Below are 19,175 nucleotides of genomic sequence, written 5' to 3' on the forward strand. Positions count from 1 at the left end.
TGGTAAGGTGGGTTGCGTGATCTCAACTTTGCAATTGGAAATGTTTTGACTTTCCTAATTTGGTGTACTGTCACAAAGACAAAGGTCCCCCGTATAGCCTGAACAGACTGTTGGGGCAAGTGCTGTGAAGCGACCACCTATGAAGGCCGGCACGGCACACGAGGGGTAGGTGGTTAACACCACGCCCGGCCGCCTTTGTCTCCCAAGTGGTGATGTTTACACACCACACCAGATACTCATTTGAGGCTGAGAAAATCGTCACTGGCGTTGGCCGTGAGTGGGAATCGAATTCGGGTCGCCGGGTTCGTAGCGCAGCGCGCTCACTCCCTCGCTACACAACCGCTCCCTACGATATATATACACACACACATGCATGTAGATGTGTACACTTTATTTACTTTAAAATGGGCGTTGTTTGACGAGCCTTGAAAGTATGGATGTTCTTCATAATCGGTTATGAAGCATCTAATATGATCGCTGAAGCACACACACACATTATTAAAAATGCAATTCATCCCTTATGGAGTGCATATCCGCCACTGGTGTTTTGGTGCATCATCACAATTGAGTTTCACAATTTGATTCGAGCAGCAATAATACATATTTATGACATTGTGACGAATGTTGCGGCCACTAGTGGCTGCAGGGGGGGGGGGTCACGTGAACCAATTTACATTCAATGTGCAAGAATGGAAGAACGCCGATTTGTGCACACACGATCTGCGCGGTCATGGAGTGGCTGCCGACGAAATGCACCACTGCCCAAATAAACACACCCAAGAGGGAGACGGAGCGATGAAATCAAAACTCGCGGGCTGGTCCTCAGTGGATCCATATTCTTAGGTTTTTTCGGTAAAGTCACGTAGGTAAAAATTCATATTAAAATTAATAAAAGTAAAATAAAGAATCACGACGCATCGGAGGCAACACAAGCTTCCGTCTTCAGGTGGAACCGTCACAGCACGATTGCTGTATCAATCGTCACCATCGCAGCGCCGTGAGCGATGGCGATGACTCGGGGGCATCTCTATCCAGCCGTGGAACCATCGTCACTGATTATGATGATTTCATTGATGGATGTATCACGAGTGGACATTAATCGATGAACCGATGCTTCTTTTCACCTTCGGTACGAACACCCGCGCAGATTGCACTTGGAGTTTTTGACGAGCAGAACATGCGTACTTGTAAAAAAAAATGTAATTATTATTATTATTTACCCGTAGGACTCTGTGCCAAAAATCAAATTGGCCACATGCATTGCATGCAGTGTTTAGCACCCCCGAGGGTGGTGAAGGGCCACTCTGTGAGGTTTCCACTGCCAACAAGAAGCCAGGGATGGGCTCGGGCGTGCTCTGTTTTTTTCCCGTGTTGACAGGGCGAGCCTTGTGGCACAACTGCCGATCCTCCTAGACAGCTGTGAGCTTAACATGCGGTGCCATATTAGAACAGCTCGGCTGAATTGCTTAATTTTAAGCTTTGTTTTTTTTGCCAAATGAAACAATTTTCTCTCCGTACGTTTGTAAATGTTGGCGCGTACGATGCGCCGCGATTGGCCCAATTGTCTGCCCCGGGTAGAACATCGTCTCCGATAAATCTCATCTTTGCGAAGGTGGAATTTTGTTGAAAGCTTCCTAAGCGAGGCTACCAGCAGCACCTTCAGAAAAGAAAAAAAAGATCACATTTTCCGCAGGAATTTTAATTCGCACCGTTCATGATATTAGCGAGAGAAAAAGATCTTAAATCCAGAGTTAAACTTAAGGCGTTATCTTAATACCGCAAATGACTTCATGGCGTGTTCAACTGACTTCATGGCGTTTTGATTTGCTCTGATCTCATTCATTCTGCCACAATCCCCCATTTTGTGTACTCGGTGAAATATTCCTACGCTACTACATCTTTCACGGGGGTCTTGGGTGTGTGTGTATATATTATTGAATGCCGCATTTTCACATGCGCACAACATAATCATCATCAACACCACATGTAACGCTGTTGCGCTTGCTACCTACGCCCTCCACCCCCCTCAAACACCACGCACTTGGCGAAGGAGGGTAGCGAGTAGCCGTCGTGACAGCGTGTCTCTACTCGCTCGCCGGGCTTGTGTAACGAGACGACTTTTGCCAGGGGCGGCCACGCCGTCAGACAAAACGCTCTCTCAGCTATGCAACGCGCTGGCGCATTAGGACGCACGGCGCAAACAGAGAGCTGCCCCCCACCCCCGTTCCTCTCTCTCCTCTCTCGCTCACTCACTGCGCGGCGATGGTTGTAGCGAAAATGTATGGAGAGGGGGGGGGCGGTGGAGAATGGGGGGGGGGGGGGGTACGGGGGTGGGGGTTGGGGGGAATGAGTAATAGAAAATTAGGTGGAAACCAATGAATAATGTCGCATTAAACCCAGCGTTCTTCACTAATTTTCAGAGGGGGGAGTGGGATGAGGTGGGGGGGCACTGTCGCCAATAAGGCACAATCAGTGTGTGATGGCCACCACACGTTTGAAACCATTGGGGGTTTATCTTCTTGGTTCTTTCGGTAAAGTCACGTAGAAGGAAAATAATAAAATAATAAAAATTTAACATGATAAAAATAATTCTCACGACGTTTCGGCCACAACGCAAGCAGCCGTCTTCAGGTGGAGAACAGGTCTGTCGAGAAGGCAGAGTCTGAAGACAGACCTGTTCTCCACCTGAAGACGGCTGCTTGCGTTGTGGCCGAAACGTCGTGAGAATTATTTTATTATGTTTTATCTTTATTATTTTCCCTTCTACGTGACTTTACCGAAAGAACCAAGAAGATGAATTCCTGCAGTCACGAAAGCTTTAAATCGAAACATTGGGGGTTTGACAGCAGCACGATGATGATGATGGGGGGTGTTGTCACTTGTCTTATTCTTAGGTTTTTTCGGTAAAGTCACGTAGGTAAAAACATTAAAATTAATAAAAGTAAAATAAAATATTTTAAAATAAAATATTTTAAAAATATGAATCCTAGCAGTCACGAAAGCTTCAAATCTAGAATTGTCACTTGTTATTTATTGTCGGGGGGGTCCGCTCTAAAGGCCAACAAGGACTACCAGTAGCTCGCGGGCCTTGCAATGAAGAGCACCGCACTAAAGCCGCACAGATCAGGACGGTACTAATGTTTCTGAATGTGTCTGCTCTGAGCACATCGCAGGGAAACAATCGGAGAGATAACCGGTGCCGTGTATTTGTAAAGCTGCCTTGGCGATAGCCCAGATTTGGCCTTTGCAACGTGATGCGTTCTATCTGTGTGTCCTATATATTTTACGGATCATGCTACAGTGGAGAGGGTTGTAGATTAGCATTAACCGCGTGTCTTCTGTCTTGTAGAGCATGTGCTCTTAAGCCGGTTCAATGTCTCCAGGTATGTCTGTACCATAGCATTGTTTGAGCAATGCCTCTGTTAGGATGATGATAAATTAAGAGTTTAGCCCTCAGACAGCCCGCTTGGCCTGCCTACTCCGCACCCTACATTTTCTTCGGAATTTATTTCGCTGGAATACTTTCGCACGCGTGGGGGTTTTTTTGGTGCACGTTTAAGAATTAAATGCTTCCGCTTTAAAATCCTGGTGCCATATAACATCGCTGTTACTAGCCTGCGTAAAACATATCGAGGGTGAGTACTGTACGTTGTCCTGCTATCATAAAATTGCAGAAAAATAGCTTTGGTGATAGATAGAGCCTTGAGGCGTTGAGGCTCCCTATTGTGAGGTCACGAGTTCAAATCCTGAACAGGGCTAATGCAGACCAATTGTCATCCCAGACTGAGCACCGCTTGTTGGAATGTCCAAAGTAAAAACAATAATAATGGCAATTATTTAAGGATAATGTACTTTCAATACCACGGAGGAAACGTCTGAGTTTCAAGACACTTTAGGAATGTTTGGCAAACTAGATTATTGAGTGCCTGGCTTCATCTGGGAGCAAGCTGGAAACTCCTCGAGAAAACAACCCACGTTGCCATAGCCTAATCACCGTGCAGCATCCATAACTACAGCACATGGCAAGCCCTGGTGGTCACCCATCCAAGTAGTAACCAGGCTCCAATTTGCTTAGCTTCTGATATCCCACGAGACCAGGAACATTGAAGATGATTTGATTACAGGGCAGTGGTTGTGGTTGTCCTGCGTATGGACTATTTTCTGCCATGGGGAGATCGAATTTCCGCACTCATGGCTTAGGACTTACATCGGAGATGAGTAGCTTTCACTGCTCGCTTGAGCATGGGAGAACTTAAGCAGTTTATTTTTGAGTAAGAAACACGCATTGGAGTACAATTGCAACAAATGCAGTGGCGATGCTAAATGTAGGGGTTTTACGCGTGTGAATGAGTAAGGCTTGTATATATATGTTTTAGATTTTGCTCCCCAGCACTGTGTCCTCTGTACGACGCCAGAACCTCTCGAAAAAAGTTTCCTGCTGTCAAAATCCACACCAGAGTGGGAGGGGAGGGAATGAGCATGCCCGGGAGTAACGAGAGAATGTCCACCGTGGAGAAGGAGTGACGAATTCACTTCACTCGTGTGCAGCAGGAGCCTGAGAGATGATCTTGACTTGGGACGGCCTTAATCCAGCGGTGAATTGCTCATGGCTGATGATGACCACGACGATGGTGATGATGAAAACGCCTACACATGCTCTGAAGTGTAACACGTAGGTTTTCGCGACCAATATCATCCATAATATAGGTTTTTTTTTGGGTTATATCGCGTAAATATTTAGATCGCGTGAATATTTAGATCACGAACTAACCCAAAAAATATATATTATGGCTCTGATGTGCATCGTACATTATTGGAAAAATAAAGATACACATTTGACCATAGATTCCAATTTTGAGTAAAATGTGTTACTTCTTCAAAGGATCTGGATGATTTTAAATAAAAAAAAATTACCGAATCATTAAGAGTGCTTCTCTCGCAGAGACGGGCTGGACGAAATGAGCTCTCCCGTGCGCTGGTGTTCCGTGATTATTCGATCGCAGGACCGCGAGAGAAGGTTGGGCACTTCGCGCACGGACAAGCCCGTGGGCGCACGCGTGCGTGTGTCGCTGTTCGCAGGCTGGGGTGTGTGCATAAGGGCTTTTGAATGCTGGAAGGAGACCAGGGCCCGCCTGGCAAGATGCACCTCCTGGGGCATCACTCGTCAAAACTTGCTGCTGCGCATTTTTTCGTCTCCTGTCTCCTTCTTCTTCTTGCAGAAAGTTTTTAGTTTTGGCCATGGGCAGACGCACACACGTTTTTTTTTGGTGCTGCGTGTCAGGCATGTCTCCCCCTCCCCCCCCTTCACCGCGGGTTTTAACCCCTCGCCTGCTCCGTGCATCCGCGGTGCAAGAACAGCCACTCGATTTGGCCACCCGAAATTCATCCAGCGCCCCCCTCCCTCCCCCCGCACCGAGGAGTTGGATTGGCAGCGTGGGTGGAGATGGGAATGTAACCATGTGCTTGATGGCGGTTTCCTGTCACTGCTCGCTGCTCTGAGAACGTGAATCTGAAGGCCAGGCCTGTCTAGATGGTGGTCATTAAACTCTCAAAGAGAACTCAATTTGAGAGAAAATAAAACTCAAGATGGTCGGTTTTGACATTGAATGCGTGCCGGTACCGAATAACTCATGTGTCAACTCAAAACTGTTTGTAATTTTTAATCAACATCTCCCTGTATTCTGGTAGCATTCTCGTGTCACGTGATTTCTTCAACTCTTTGACTTTTCAATCTCTCTGGCTTCTCCCTGTGCTCTGAAAAAATGCCACTGCTTGAAATGCCAGGCTACTGTACGTGTTTTTGTGGTAAGGCGGTGTTACTGATGAACGTGATGGGTGTGTTTTGAGTTATACGCTGTGGACCAATTATTAATGCAGTCATTTAATTGTATTGTGTAGTTTATAAAAGGGTATTAGGATTTCCTGATTTAAATATTTTAACAATGTATTTTGTGTGTTCTTTCTTCGTTACCTTGTTAAATATCCTGGAAATTTGGTAGCCATCAGGCCCAAAATAATAGTGCATTTTTTTATATTATATACGTGTTTAACTTCATAGCTTTGTTTCAATGCGACAAATGCTGTGTGTATATTTGCATACTGTATGTCATCGCTAGACAGTTAAACCTGGCTTTTAGCTGTTGCATCAGATTCCATGGGAGCTGATTTACTTGCTTCACCGATGATGGGCGTTGAACACTTTTTTTAAAGAGTTTCATAGAACGAGTTGTATCAGCCATGATATATACACTGCTGGATGATAAAGGCTTCCCCGTGTACAGTTATCCAAAAGTATAGACTCGTAGCATGCTTCATCCGTTTTCTGTCAACTTTAGCACTTCACACTCCATGGGAGGCAAATTACGTTGTCCGCTTATGATGGGGAATTAAAAGATTTCAGTGTTTATCATAAGTTCAAATCAATGTAGAACTTCAAAGTGACCCTGCCCTATGCGTGAAAGCAATACCTCTCCTGCCTGTATTATTTTAGCGCCCATAGTTTAGTATTTTGGTTTCGGGATGTTTCTAGTTTCATAACTAGAGACCACCCCCCCCACCCCAGCTCTCCACCCTTTCCAGAAACATCATTACCATCCGTACCGCTCTCACACAAACTAAACCACGGACATCTGCATACGGCTGGACGCGCACGTGCGGTGTTCGCATACCGCGGGCTTGCACCGAATGCAAAGTCGGAGTTGGCTTTGTGCACGCGACGGCTGTGCACAGGTGTTGTTGCAAACACTGCAAGCGCGGCTTGCCGGTGAAGCGTCCGCAGGTGTGGCCCAAGCAAGACTCGCTTTGCTTTCTTTTTAAAAAATTTCCTTCCTCCCTCCATCTGTCTGGCGACGTCACCATGCACCTCGTCGCGGATGCTCGCCGCGGTGTCGTGGTGAGCAGCAGGGCGCGAGTCACGTGTTCCAAAGAGGTCAACGGTTCGTTGACATCTTCCCGGCGCGGCAGTTGGAGCAATGGTGCAAAAAAATATATTATTTTATTTTATTGAAAACAAAATCAGAATCTTTTTTTTTTCCCTGGAGAAATCCGATGTGCTATAAAGATCTTTTTCACAGATGCCCAGTAGGTCACAGACAACCCTCCTTTGTCCGCCCAGCAGTAAAAGTGGTTACACCGCCCATTCGTAGATCTGCGGATCGTATGTAGTGGGGTAAAGTGTGGGTACTCCCACGTCTCTCGGGATGGTTTTCTTTGGTGTGGAAAAGTCGCCCCGAATACCATCCAGAGGTAGGGGTGCTCTCCCTTTAGTGGAGACAACTGTGTCACACGAGCAGTGATGTGAGCAAGCAACTTTAACGGAGTGAAACTGACAGAAGATGCCGATGGTCGTGACTAACAACAGTGGCACATAAAGGGACAGAATGTGCACATGGAGATGGGGGCAATGTAATCTGCTCGTGTGAAGGTGGTGTGTGGTGTTGTGTCATCGCAGGACGATGAAATATGGTGATGACTCGGGGTGATATTCATCCAGTCGTGGATCGATCTTGACTGCTGTTGCTGCTGCTGATGATGATGATAACCTATAAACATTCTCATTCTTGGTAAAAAACTGAAATCGGAACAACATTGAAACAAAATTAAACTTGGATTTGAATTTTGAGGAAAAATGTCGCTCCGCCTATAAATGGTTCTGGGTCAACAAAATCATAAAAAGAGATTAAAATGTGTGCGTCTCCGTGTCATAAAAAGAGAATGAACGGAAATGAATGCTGTGGCTGAATGCATCGTTGCGGTGTGCCCGCTTTAGATTTCTGTTTGTGATTCCCGCACGCCTGTCACGCCCCTATCTTTACGCGTGTAAATGATTCCTGGGTGCTTGTGGACACGACACTGCATTGCTTCCATACAAATACCGCACCATCTGAATGCGTGAGCGTCTGAATGCGAGCCGATCTGAAGGCGGTGGACAAGAACAAGGGCGCGCAACATTACGGGATTGCGCGGTGGAAATTTAGTGATTTTTATTTGAAAGGTGTCGATAAGAAGGTACGGGAAATGAGGAATTCTCCACTGACCAAGAGATGAATAGATGGGAAAAGTCACGAGTAAGTAAGCGGAGGAGAGAGGTCACAGTCCAAATTCTGTTGTGAGTTGAGATTTGGATTTTGTTCTGGTTGGAACCAACCATTGACATATTACACTGGTCAACACACTTTTTCTGGCATAAGGTATTCCAACGGTTATAAGGTAATTTTGGGGTGCTGATTCCAAATCTGGCATCAGATTTTGTCTATCACATCAGGTTTTCGAGATATCAAATATTGCATTTTCAATAAAAAGTGCAGAAGAAAAATATTAAATAAATGTGGATATCTACAGAAAATGATATTATAAACACACTATTATAAAAATACAGCACCATATTTTAACACTAAAGCAGTCACTGAGTCGCAACAACTTGCAATCATAAGTGACAGAGTTAATTTCGGGTAAAATCAATGAAAATGGGGTATGCCGATAGCATAAAAATGAGATGTGGTAGAGCAAATCTGAGATCAGATTTGGAATCAGCACCCTGAAATTAGTCTAAAACAGCTGCAAAAGTCCAGGCCAGAATTTTCTTTTTGTTGACCAGTGTTATCAATGTGCCAACGAGGTAGCTATGTCCTATGATTGAATATGCCGATGCCACCTTCAATAAAGAAACGCACACATATAATGTCACGTCGCAACGTCGCCGGAGTTGAAAGCTGGGACGTGTGGAATCGATGTCAGTCCTTTTGTTATTTGGTAGTGTAGGCTTACACTGCGACGTGGTGTGTCCCTTTCATCCCCACGTGTTGTTTCTACCTCCCGGCCATCGCAGAGAATTGATTATTCATCTGCAGGGTCCGCGTGCTGGTGCCACTCTTGCCCATACATTTATGACACCGCATCTGCCGTGGTGTACATGTACTTTGCACAGTGCCCGATAAATTTAAAAAAAATGGACAAAGTGTGCACTGCGGTATTGCGTTTTGGCGTGCATTGCTGCCCTCCAATTTCGGTACCCATTTTAGGCCGAGTTAACTTAGGCGAGGCCCGGATTCCACATCGGATACCAGAGACCAATCGTGCACGCGGTAAGGAATACAAGCTGAGATCTTAGCCCAGCGTGCTTCGCTATTTCACTCTTGGTTTCATATCTTATAGACGAAGACAAAGATGCCCCCGTGTGTAGATGTCAACAGACTGTTGGGGCAAATGCTGCCAGCGAGCCACCTACTAAAGGCCAGGGTGGCGCTCGAGGGAGTGGAGTTGACACCACCACGCTTGCCCACCTTTGTGTCCCCATTGCCGATGCTCACGCACCACACCGATGACTCGTTTATGGCTGAGTCGATGTAGGGGAAGTCTGGAACTGGCTCTGATGTCACTCGCCGCCGGGATTAGCAGTGACCAGGAATACAAACTCAAGTCGCTGACATATACGCATACACCGTGCGTAGATAACAACGCGCCGTTAGCGAGCGTCTATACACACCAGCATGGCACGGAAGGGGATGAATCAATAAACTTTTCCAATGCCTCAACCGCCCATGGCCGGCAAATTCGGCCGCTGGGTTTAGGGTGCTTCCCGCAGTGTTATGGTTTTGCGTGCCAGACTCGCAATTCAGAGGTCGTCCCGTTCGACCTCACAGCGCAGCTGATGTGACGATGGTACACGCTTGTTACATACCCCCCCCCCAACTCTGTCCACTCAGCAGTATAATTGGATTACACCACGGTTAATCGATCCGCATTGTATAGCTGCTCAACCCGAGCTATAAATGCTCTGATACGTGCACTGTCTCTGTACTTCTTCTTGGTTCTTTCGGTAAAGTCACGTAGAAGGGAAATAAAAAAAATAAAAATAAATAAAACATAATCAAATAATTCTCACGACGTTTCGGCCACAACGCAAGCAGCCGTCTTCAGGAGAAGAACAGGTCTGTCGGAAAGACAGCGTCTGTTCTTCACCTGAGGACGGCTGCTTGCGTTGTGGCTGAAACGTCGTGAGAATTATTTTATTATGTTTTATTTGTATTATTTTATTATTTCCCTTCTACGTGACTTTACCGAAAGAACCAAGAAGATGAATCCCTGCAGTCACGAAAGCTTTAAATCGAAATTTGTCTCCGTACTGTTTGCCCTTAGACGTCCTCTGGTCTGACACTGGTGAGACTAGGCCATAAAGAAGGCTGTCTCTGGTGTAGGCCAATCAATTTCAAAGACAATGCATATGTTATCAGCATATTTTCCACAAGTACGTGTTGTTCATGCAGACTTGATTGCTTGCAAAAGGTTTCTATTTGGTGTTTGAACACCTTAACACCTGATTTATTGCCAGAAACTGTAACACCTATGCTTATTTTTCATACTTCGATACTGGCAAAAAAAAAAGATCCCATCGATACGAACAAACGATACAGAGGGGGCTCTCTGGAGCCTCCTCTAGTGGAAAAGCCTTCTGCCAGCAGCGGCGTGAGCAAGTCACTTGCAGGGCTGCAGGGCCTTTAACTTGCGGGGGGTCGCAAGTTCAATTTTCAGCCTCCATAATACGCTTACAGAGCGGGGCTCCCATTCAGCGGCCAGGCGCACCCTGGAATGCCCACGAAGCAGTTCTTCTTACCCGCGCCCGACTCTTGCTGCTATTCTTACGATACCTCGACCCCTCGTTGTGGGCCCCTCCAAAGCGCCGAGCGAGCACGGGAGGCCCGAAGGGCATCGCTGCCCCACCCATCCACCCACCCCTCCCTCCCTCCCTCGTCTGCCACTGCTTTAGGCTGTGAGAGTTATGCGACGAATTCTGCGGTGAGGGCGGCTACAAACGATGTGTGGGGGGAGGGGGGGGCTTTGCCCTTTCACCTCAGCCCCCCCCCCGCACAGAAGAGGCAGCAGCAGCAATAGTTCAGGGATCACGGGCCCATTGTAATTTCCAGGGTGCAAGTTCCACGGCCGCCTCTGTGGAGGCTTTTGCAGGGTGTTTGCGCGGTCGCAACCGTGCCGTTGTTCGCTGAGAAATTCTTAGCGAAACGTCGTTTTTTTGCGTAAAGTTTTACGATTCTCCGTAATAAAAAAAAACACTTTTTTTGTTTTACAAAGAGAACACTGTTGGGGAGAAAGGTTATGTTTGCAGGGAGGCGTTCACATGTTACAAGATGGTCTGCCCACTGCTGCGAAGTGTCAATCTAAATGCTAAATCACTTGCCAAAGGGTGGGCCTCGAGATTAGATTGATGAGCAGTGCCCTGAATTGTAATACATGTCCTCCAAGGTTATAGCCACGGTGAGGGAATGGATGAAAACACCATTAATTGTAATTATTTTCACAAAACTGCTCTTGACCGAATAAGTATTTCTATCTATTTGACTCAAAAAATACATTCAGAGGCATTATTACTCTCAAATGAAATATCTGTCTCCGCTGTAATTAATTTAACCTCTTGTATTTTTATACAATATATTGTACGTATGTTGAACTTCTTTTGCACCGTACATACCCAACTGTGCTCATCGGAAGTGTAGGGGAAGGACAACAAACTAAACACAAAAAGCGGTTCTAAAGAAGTGGATTTTCAATCTAAATTTAAAAGTGCATAGCTCCAGTGGCTTCCTCATATCGGAAGGAAGAGCGTTCCAGACGGCCGCAGAAGAAGAGCATCTGAAAGCGCGCGATGCGGCGACCGTCTTTGCTCGATGGTTTAACCAAAAGCCGCTGCGAGGGTGGCCGGAATTCGCGTGATGGTTTACGCTCCTTGACAAGACCAGAAAGGTGATGTTGTTCATTAGTGGCAAGCACTTTGTGTGTAATATTTGCCAGATAGCCGGCGTAGTGCAGTGGTCGGTACATTGTGACTTGCGATCCAGAGGTCGTTGCTTGCCGCAGTTAAAACAATGACGTCAATTTCTTAATCCCCCCACACCCTACCACTGTCCACCCAGCTGTCTACAGTGGGCACCGCCACAATTAGTTGATCTGTGCGGGGCGTGTGTAGTAGGGTAACGCGTGGGTGATCCCACCTTATCCAAGGTGCCGGTCAACGTTGATGAATAGACCGGGTGGACAAAATACCGCCCAGCGCTCGCTCTAGGGAAGGCTCCTCTGCCAGCTGTGGCAATTGCAGGGCCGCACCTTTACCCGTTTTAGCTTGGAGGTGTAATGTCCTGCCTGCACTTGCTTGCTTCACACTGTCGACACGACCCCACATTGCTGATGATTTGTTGCATTCCACCTGTACATATCCTCAAAGAGAAATATTACATATATATAACTTCTTGACTTTTTTCCATTGCAGACAGCTACATCGTTTCGATGGAGTGCTTTTGCCAATAACATCAATAGCATCTGCCTAACAAGGACTGATGAGACCGCGAAGTTTTAAATTGGTCCCGAGTTTATTTGCCTAAACAAAGGCTGCTGGATAATATTGAGTCTGGAAAGTCTAATAGCCTGATGGACAATACCAGATTTATACATATATGTGTGTAGATAAAACCTGCATCTATTTGATGGTGATTGATAATGTTGGCTTCTGCCGTTCTACTCTTTACCGAATCTTCGTGACCTCGCTGATAGAGCAGCTCCCATCCCCGTGATGTCGAGCTATCGCTGTTACATTGGGAGCTAGGATGGGTCTCGTGAGTCATATGCAGGCAGACGAAATTGTATGAGTCTGTTTTGTTTTATTTGGCAGGTGGTGGAGGGACGAAAGAGGAGACGTTAACGTGGGAATTTACCCCACCATCCTCAGCCCCCTATCGGGGTAGGAAGCGCTGCAGGTGGCCACACGAGAACGCGTAGCTCATTGCAGACGGCACACACACACGCATTGATGCTCTCACACTTTTGTACGCGCATTTGTTAAGTGCTGTGTTGTTGCGATGTTGCCTCGTGGCCTCCCAAGTGGGACTGAGCCTCCCTCTCGGTCGTTGAGTCAACCCAAAGGCAGCACCAAAGAACGGCGGAGCAACACAAAACATCTTGGACTCGTTCAGCAGCAGCAGCATACGTTATCGTTTCGATGTGACGGCCATCGTGCCACTGACTATCTTTGACCATCGTAAGTATCCGTCTACCTCAGTTCCTTTTCCCGTCCACTTTGCCAAACATCAACAGCTTATAACAACAGGGTTTTTTTTTATTTCCCGTCACGCCTGTAGCCACGTGTCCAAAATACTTTCGATTACATATTTCCACGACGGGCTACGGCTACAAGTCGAGTCTTTTGAAGCACGCTCTTGCAGTACACTTTCTTCACCGGTGCTTCTTGTTGTCCATCAGCCAACGTGTTCATGATCAGACGTATCCGGAACGCAGCTAGCTAAAAACAAACCCTGTGGTCTTCATCCTGTCTGCCGTATTGATCACCCAAGTTTCACGTGCATGCACCTTTCCTTCACGAGCCCGACTCTGTGTTTCTCCACGAAATACGACGACATCCGGGCAGATGGGGCAGCTGATACATGCTGTTTGTGAGTAGCGTTGCAGGCTTGAGAAGACCTACCTACAACGGCCATCGTCACCGCACCCGCTTGTACACTGGCACGTGTATAATATAGCGCGCTGACGTGTTTTTTGCTGCTGCTGTTGTTGTTGTGGCAATAATGGTAGTTTAACACGTAGGCTTTCGCGACCAATATTATTCATAATCAACGTTTTTGGGTTTAGATCGCGTTATTTATAAATGTGTCGTAACCCTCCACCACCCGACACGGCAAATCAGTAATAATGGTAATCGCACCGTGCTTGCAATTCAGAGGTTTGCCGGTTCGATTCGATCTCGCGGCAGGCACCGCGGTTGAAACAATGGGAAAGGATTTTAAATCCCAGCAGTGTAAACGATTTTACATCGCGGGCAGCCGGCTGGCAGGTGGCACGTGGCGGTGTAAAGTGTGGACACTCGCAAAGTTGTCCAACAAGTCCGACCGGCGTAGAAGAGTCGGCCAAAATGCTCTCTAGAGCAGCCCTCTTGAGCTCCCGATAGTGGAGGCAATTGCAAAGAAACCGCACCTTTATCCACCATTTACTCAACACATTTACTCAATTATACTGCCCTCCGATTACCACGGTTGGCTACGTAAGGTGAGAAATAAGTTCTACATGCATAACATGAAGAGTATATACCAGGCAACGTTTCTGACAATTGCCCTTCTTTAGCGGGCATACATAATGTGCACCTGTATCTGTGCAAACTCTAATTGGCGGCCTAGGAGAGTAGGCTCAACAATCGGGTAACTTCCATTGCGTGTCTACTTTTTAGTCTCTCTAATTGCCAACAACAAACAGACCGGCATACTTTTCTCGCCTTGCAAATGACAAGCACGTAATGCGATGTGAAGATGGGCCATTGCCTGCAACGTCGCCTCATGTAGTTCTTTCTAAGGGCACAGCGCTATTGATGAATGCGTTGAGATTGTTCTTTTTACTTGTGCCTGCGCAACGCAGTGTCGCCAAACAGCAGATTTATAAAGCATCGCTAATGGGTGGTGATGCTGACCACCGTGGTGTAAATGTGTTTGTATCTTCAGTCTGTCTTTTCGAGGCTCCCAATTTAAGCAGGGGTTCAGTACGCGGCAAACATCGGTGTCCGGTGATGGTTGTGTTCTCAATTACACTGGTCAACACACTTTTTCTGGCATAAGGTATTCCAACGGTTTAAAGGTAATTTTGGGGTGCTGTCTATCACATCAGGTTTTTGAGATATCAAATATTGCATTTTCAATAAAAACTGCAGAAGAAAAATATTAAATAAATGTGGATGTCTACATACAATGATGTTATAAACACACTATCCTAAAAATACAGCACCATATTTTAACACTAATGCAGTCACTGACTCGCAACAACTTGCAATCATACGTGACAGAGTTAATTTTGGGTAAAAATTAGATGTGATAGAGCAAATCTGAGATCAGATTTGGAATCAGCACCCTGAAATTAGTCTAAAACAGCTGCAAAAGTCCAGGGCAGAAAAAAATGATTTATTTTGTTGACCAGTGAATTATCGGTGAGCACAGACGCATCGATCACACATTCCCACTTCAACCCGTGCTGGGAAAAGACAACACGACTGCAATATTTCCAACAACGCTTATTGCCGCAATTGTTTTTTTTTTAACGCAAGACGGCCGCAACGAGCGCTCAACTCAAATCGTTCCACTTGGCGTTGCCGTTTGCGCAACGCTGCGTTCATTGCGCCACGCCGCGTATAATGTGTGTTTGGGGTGGGGGGGGGAGATGCCAGGAAAATGCCGCGAAGAGCATGCGTGTACTTGCCTGCCATTGCGCACCGCGGAATTACATGCGGAGAAGCGCTTCAATATTAATGTTCGGGCAAATGAATGCGTCAGATTTGGATGATTCACGTCTTAAGTGGCTGCACGAGTGGCTGTGGCCATCGGCTATTACTTGCATAGGTCTCTGGAGCACTGCCCGTGCCCGCATGAATGCATTTGACCAGATGAAATAACCGAGGTCACCAAACTCGTGCTCCCCATTATCTACATTAATTCCGATCATCATCATTATCGTCAGCCATGATGTATACACTGTTGGATGAAGACACATTAAGACTTCCTGCACACAAGCTCCATCTCCATGGTGGCCGTGCTTTGAAGTTTTTTTCTCGCATTTAGCTGCCACTCCGTCAGGAGTCTTCGACTGCCGTTCATCATTCCTTCCCAACACCAAATGACTTTCGTGACAGACAATTAGATGTCTCTTAGCATGCGTGGGTTCCTTGATCCACGTGTTCCTCGTTCGCGCACCTCCCATTCGCTGCGTACAGGTGCATTTTGTTTCTGAGTGCAATTCCACGCATGTGTCACCATCAGACCACGCACACGCAATGGACCAGATTCTGGAAAAGACTAATGCATTTCAAAGACTTTGTAAATTAGGAAAGAAAACATTGATTTAATATACCTTGATACTGTTCCTAAATCAAAAAAGAAGTATTCTTGTTAATAAGGTTGGAAATAAATATCTGACAAAACACACTGCAATTCTGGAAAAGACTAATGCATTTCAAAGACTTTGTAAATTAGGAAAGAAAACATTGATTTAATATACCATGATACTGTTCCTAAATAAAAAAAAAAAGTATTCTTGTTAATAAGGTTGGAAATAAATATCTGACAAAAAGGGATTTTTTTTTTGCACAAGCTTAATGAACACACTGCAAAGGTGTGAAGGAATACACCACAACACGTTTCATTGCTCATGGTGTCCTAGGAACACAGTCGTGTTTCAAAGAAGACGGCAAAGGATATGTTCCAAACTTATTCAACAATAAATGTTGTTCTCCCCAATCGGAATGATTTGTTGTTGTTGTTGAGATTCGCGATGTTTCGACGACTCCCAGAACGTACTTTATAAACTCAACACTGTACGCCTGCTCGCAGTGTCAAAAGATTTTCACGTGAAAAGAAACAAAAAACACACATCTTAGTCGGAGACGCGTTTAAACGAACAACCATTAAAAATAACAGATTGTAGTCCTGTGAGCCAGCTTTGACTGAGGTCGTGTCGGGTGGTGGAGGGTTACGACACATTTATAAATAACGCGATCTAAACCCAAAAACGTTGATTATGAGGTCGTTTGTGTTTCACTTTCTTCCCGAGCCTTGCGCAAAAAGAGGCCAATCGCTTATCAGCAGCACGTTGGTTTCTGCGCAGTTGCCCTGCACGGCCCTCCGATGCGTCTGCGCTGCGCCTCGATTTGCTCGAGGTCCGACGCTTCGCTGCACCACCACCCCTGTGGTCTTCGTTCGGCCTCTGCTCTCTCTACAAGGGTGCCGGCGCGCTGAGCGGTGTCTGGGGGGGGTGGGGATGGGAAGAGATTCCTCGCTCGCTGCTTCCGCAGACGATACTCATTGAGCGATGGGAAAAGGCCCCTTAAATGTATGTGCGTGTACATATGTTGCGAACTTCTTTCGCGCCGTACGTAGCCAACCATGCTAATCAGAGGTGCGGGAAAACGTCTGTGCTAAAATGGCGTTAAGAAACGCAGTGTGAATATTGTTTACTTCTTTCGCTCCGTACATAGCCAACGGTGCTAATTGTAGTGCAGTGTGCCCATGCAGAGTGCAGGGCATGAGTTGGAGCTGCTGCCTCTATGAGCGAGTGGTACTTGTTTTTTGGGACACAGGTTGTACCGCATCGCGCGATAATTGACTGACATATTCATTAGCAACGGCCGTGGTTGAAACCACCGCTGGATGAAGACCTCCCCAAGTCATAGTCATCTCTCGCGATCGGGCGACGTGATGGTGATCCACCCAGCACCTGCATACGATCTGATTTTATCGCTCCATCAAACTTGCTGGGTGCCTCTTGGAAACGCTCAATTCCATGATTTGGCGCTCCGTCATTATTCTTGACCATCTGCCATTACGCCTTCAAGTGACATGTCTTGCCCAGCTCTGTACATTCCTAACAGAGGGAAACCCCTCAGGAGGGCCTTTAAAAACAGGACAGCTGTTCCTTGTAATTATGACCCACTCTCGAATGACATGGTTATAATAGATGGTTTTATTTTAAATTGTTTAAACGATAACACATATTTATTGATAAAAAATTATACCGCGTATAAAATGTGTGTCGCGTACATGAGTTTTTCTTCCAGAACTAACTCTTTATTTTTTTTTGTATCGGTCACAACTGCTAATCTGGGTTACAGAGCCACCTTGTGGTAGCTGGAAATCGACATTCTGCGCTGTGATTTGACCGTTTAACAGAATAAAAAGACAAGGCGATGAACAATGAATGATCATGAACACGTTGGCTGAACAATACATACTTTTTTTTCATCCTTATTAGTCCATATTTTTCAATTCGCGCTTCGTGAAAATGACAATTAAAGTCGTGGAATTTGTAAATACCCAGGAAATATTGCCCTCTGATTGAAGGATATCCGTGAAAGTGAATTGCCTTCATTGTGTGACCACCTAAGGGGAGATGAACCGATATAAAAAAAAACTATCGTAAGTGGATTGGCATGTACCGGCCCTCTGGTAACGTCCTCACATCGTGCCGTGTGTTGTTCAAGCACGATGTCCGACGTTTCGCTGCACATGCCGATAGCTTTTTTGAGAGATGGAATTGAATTCGCTTCGCGTAAGTTCACGGAATCACGCTGAACAACACACACAACCTGACGAAACGCCAGGCCTGCTATGCAGCACAACCACGACAATTGACGCAGTGGATTTTCGACGTATCAATGCGGTTGTTTGTTGATGTAATGCTGTCTATCTGCGTGGGTTATCAATCTTAATTTGAAGCTTTCGTGACTGCAAGAATCCATACTCTTTGGTTCACCTGATGACGGACGCTTGTGTTGTGCCCGAAACGTCGTGATTTATTTTATTTCATACCTACGCGACTTTACCGAAAGAACCAAAGAGTGTGGGTTATCAAGTTTTAACAGGACACTCCTCTATAATTGTCATGCATTGCGATCATGTTTTTGTAAGTTTTTTTTGTTTGAACGCGTGCATCCGCTTCATAAGTAGCTGTCTAAAACTAATGCGCCTGAGCCCACCGGATCACAGAAGCTATGCAGCGGTGGAAGCCGGATCATGGTTGGATGATGGGCCACCACCTGTGTAACACAGGTGCTATAGGCTGCTGCGGGGCTACGTTGTCGGCAGAGGAGAATGCGGCAACATACAGTACATTGTTGCACTGTACCGTGCTCCAACTACTACTATGCTCTCTTATATCAATGTTGAACTTCTTTCGGACCATACAAAGCTAAAGGTGCTAATCGGAGGTACCTTAATCGACCCACACTGACCAGCGTGGTGAAGTATGATCAAATAATCCCGACAATGAGCGCAACCCTCATCCAGCAGTGGACCGATTAAAGGACTATATATGGACCATATCTTCTAGATTATAAGACACATCATCTGCCCCTGTAGTTTAAAGCAAAACGCTGACGTGCGTCTTATAATCCAGTTTATTTGTGTGTGTGTGTGTGATCAGATTTGTAAAACTAGATTCACCCTGGGCCCAAGTAGATGCATCTTACTTTCCGGAGCGTCTTGTAATACAGATAATGTGGTTCGTGTACAAGCCGGCTTCATTATGCATATCGAGCGTTGCTCAATGGTCACCATCAGCCATCATCAATCCACTGCTGGATGAGTGCCTCCCCAAGCCAAAGTTCAAAGTTCATTTATTAGGTA

This window comes from Lampetra planeri, chromosome 11 (assembly GCF_965212315.1).
Source record: "Lampetra planeri chromosome 11, kcLamPlan1.2.h2, whole genome shotgun sequence".
Lineage (NCBI taxonomy): Eukaryota > Metazoa > Chordata > Hyperoartia > Petromyzontiformes > Petromyzontidae > Lampetra > Lampetra planeri.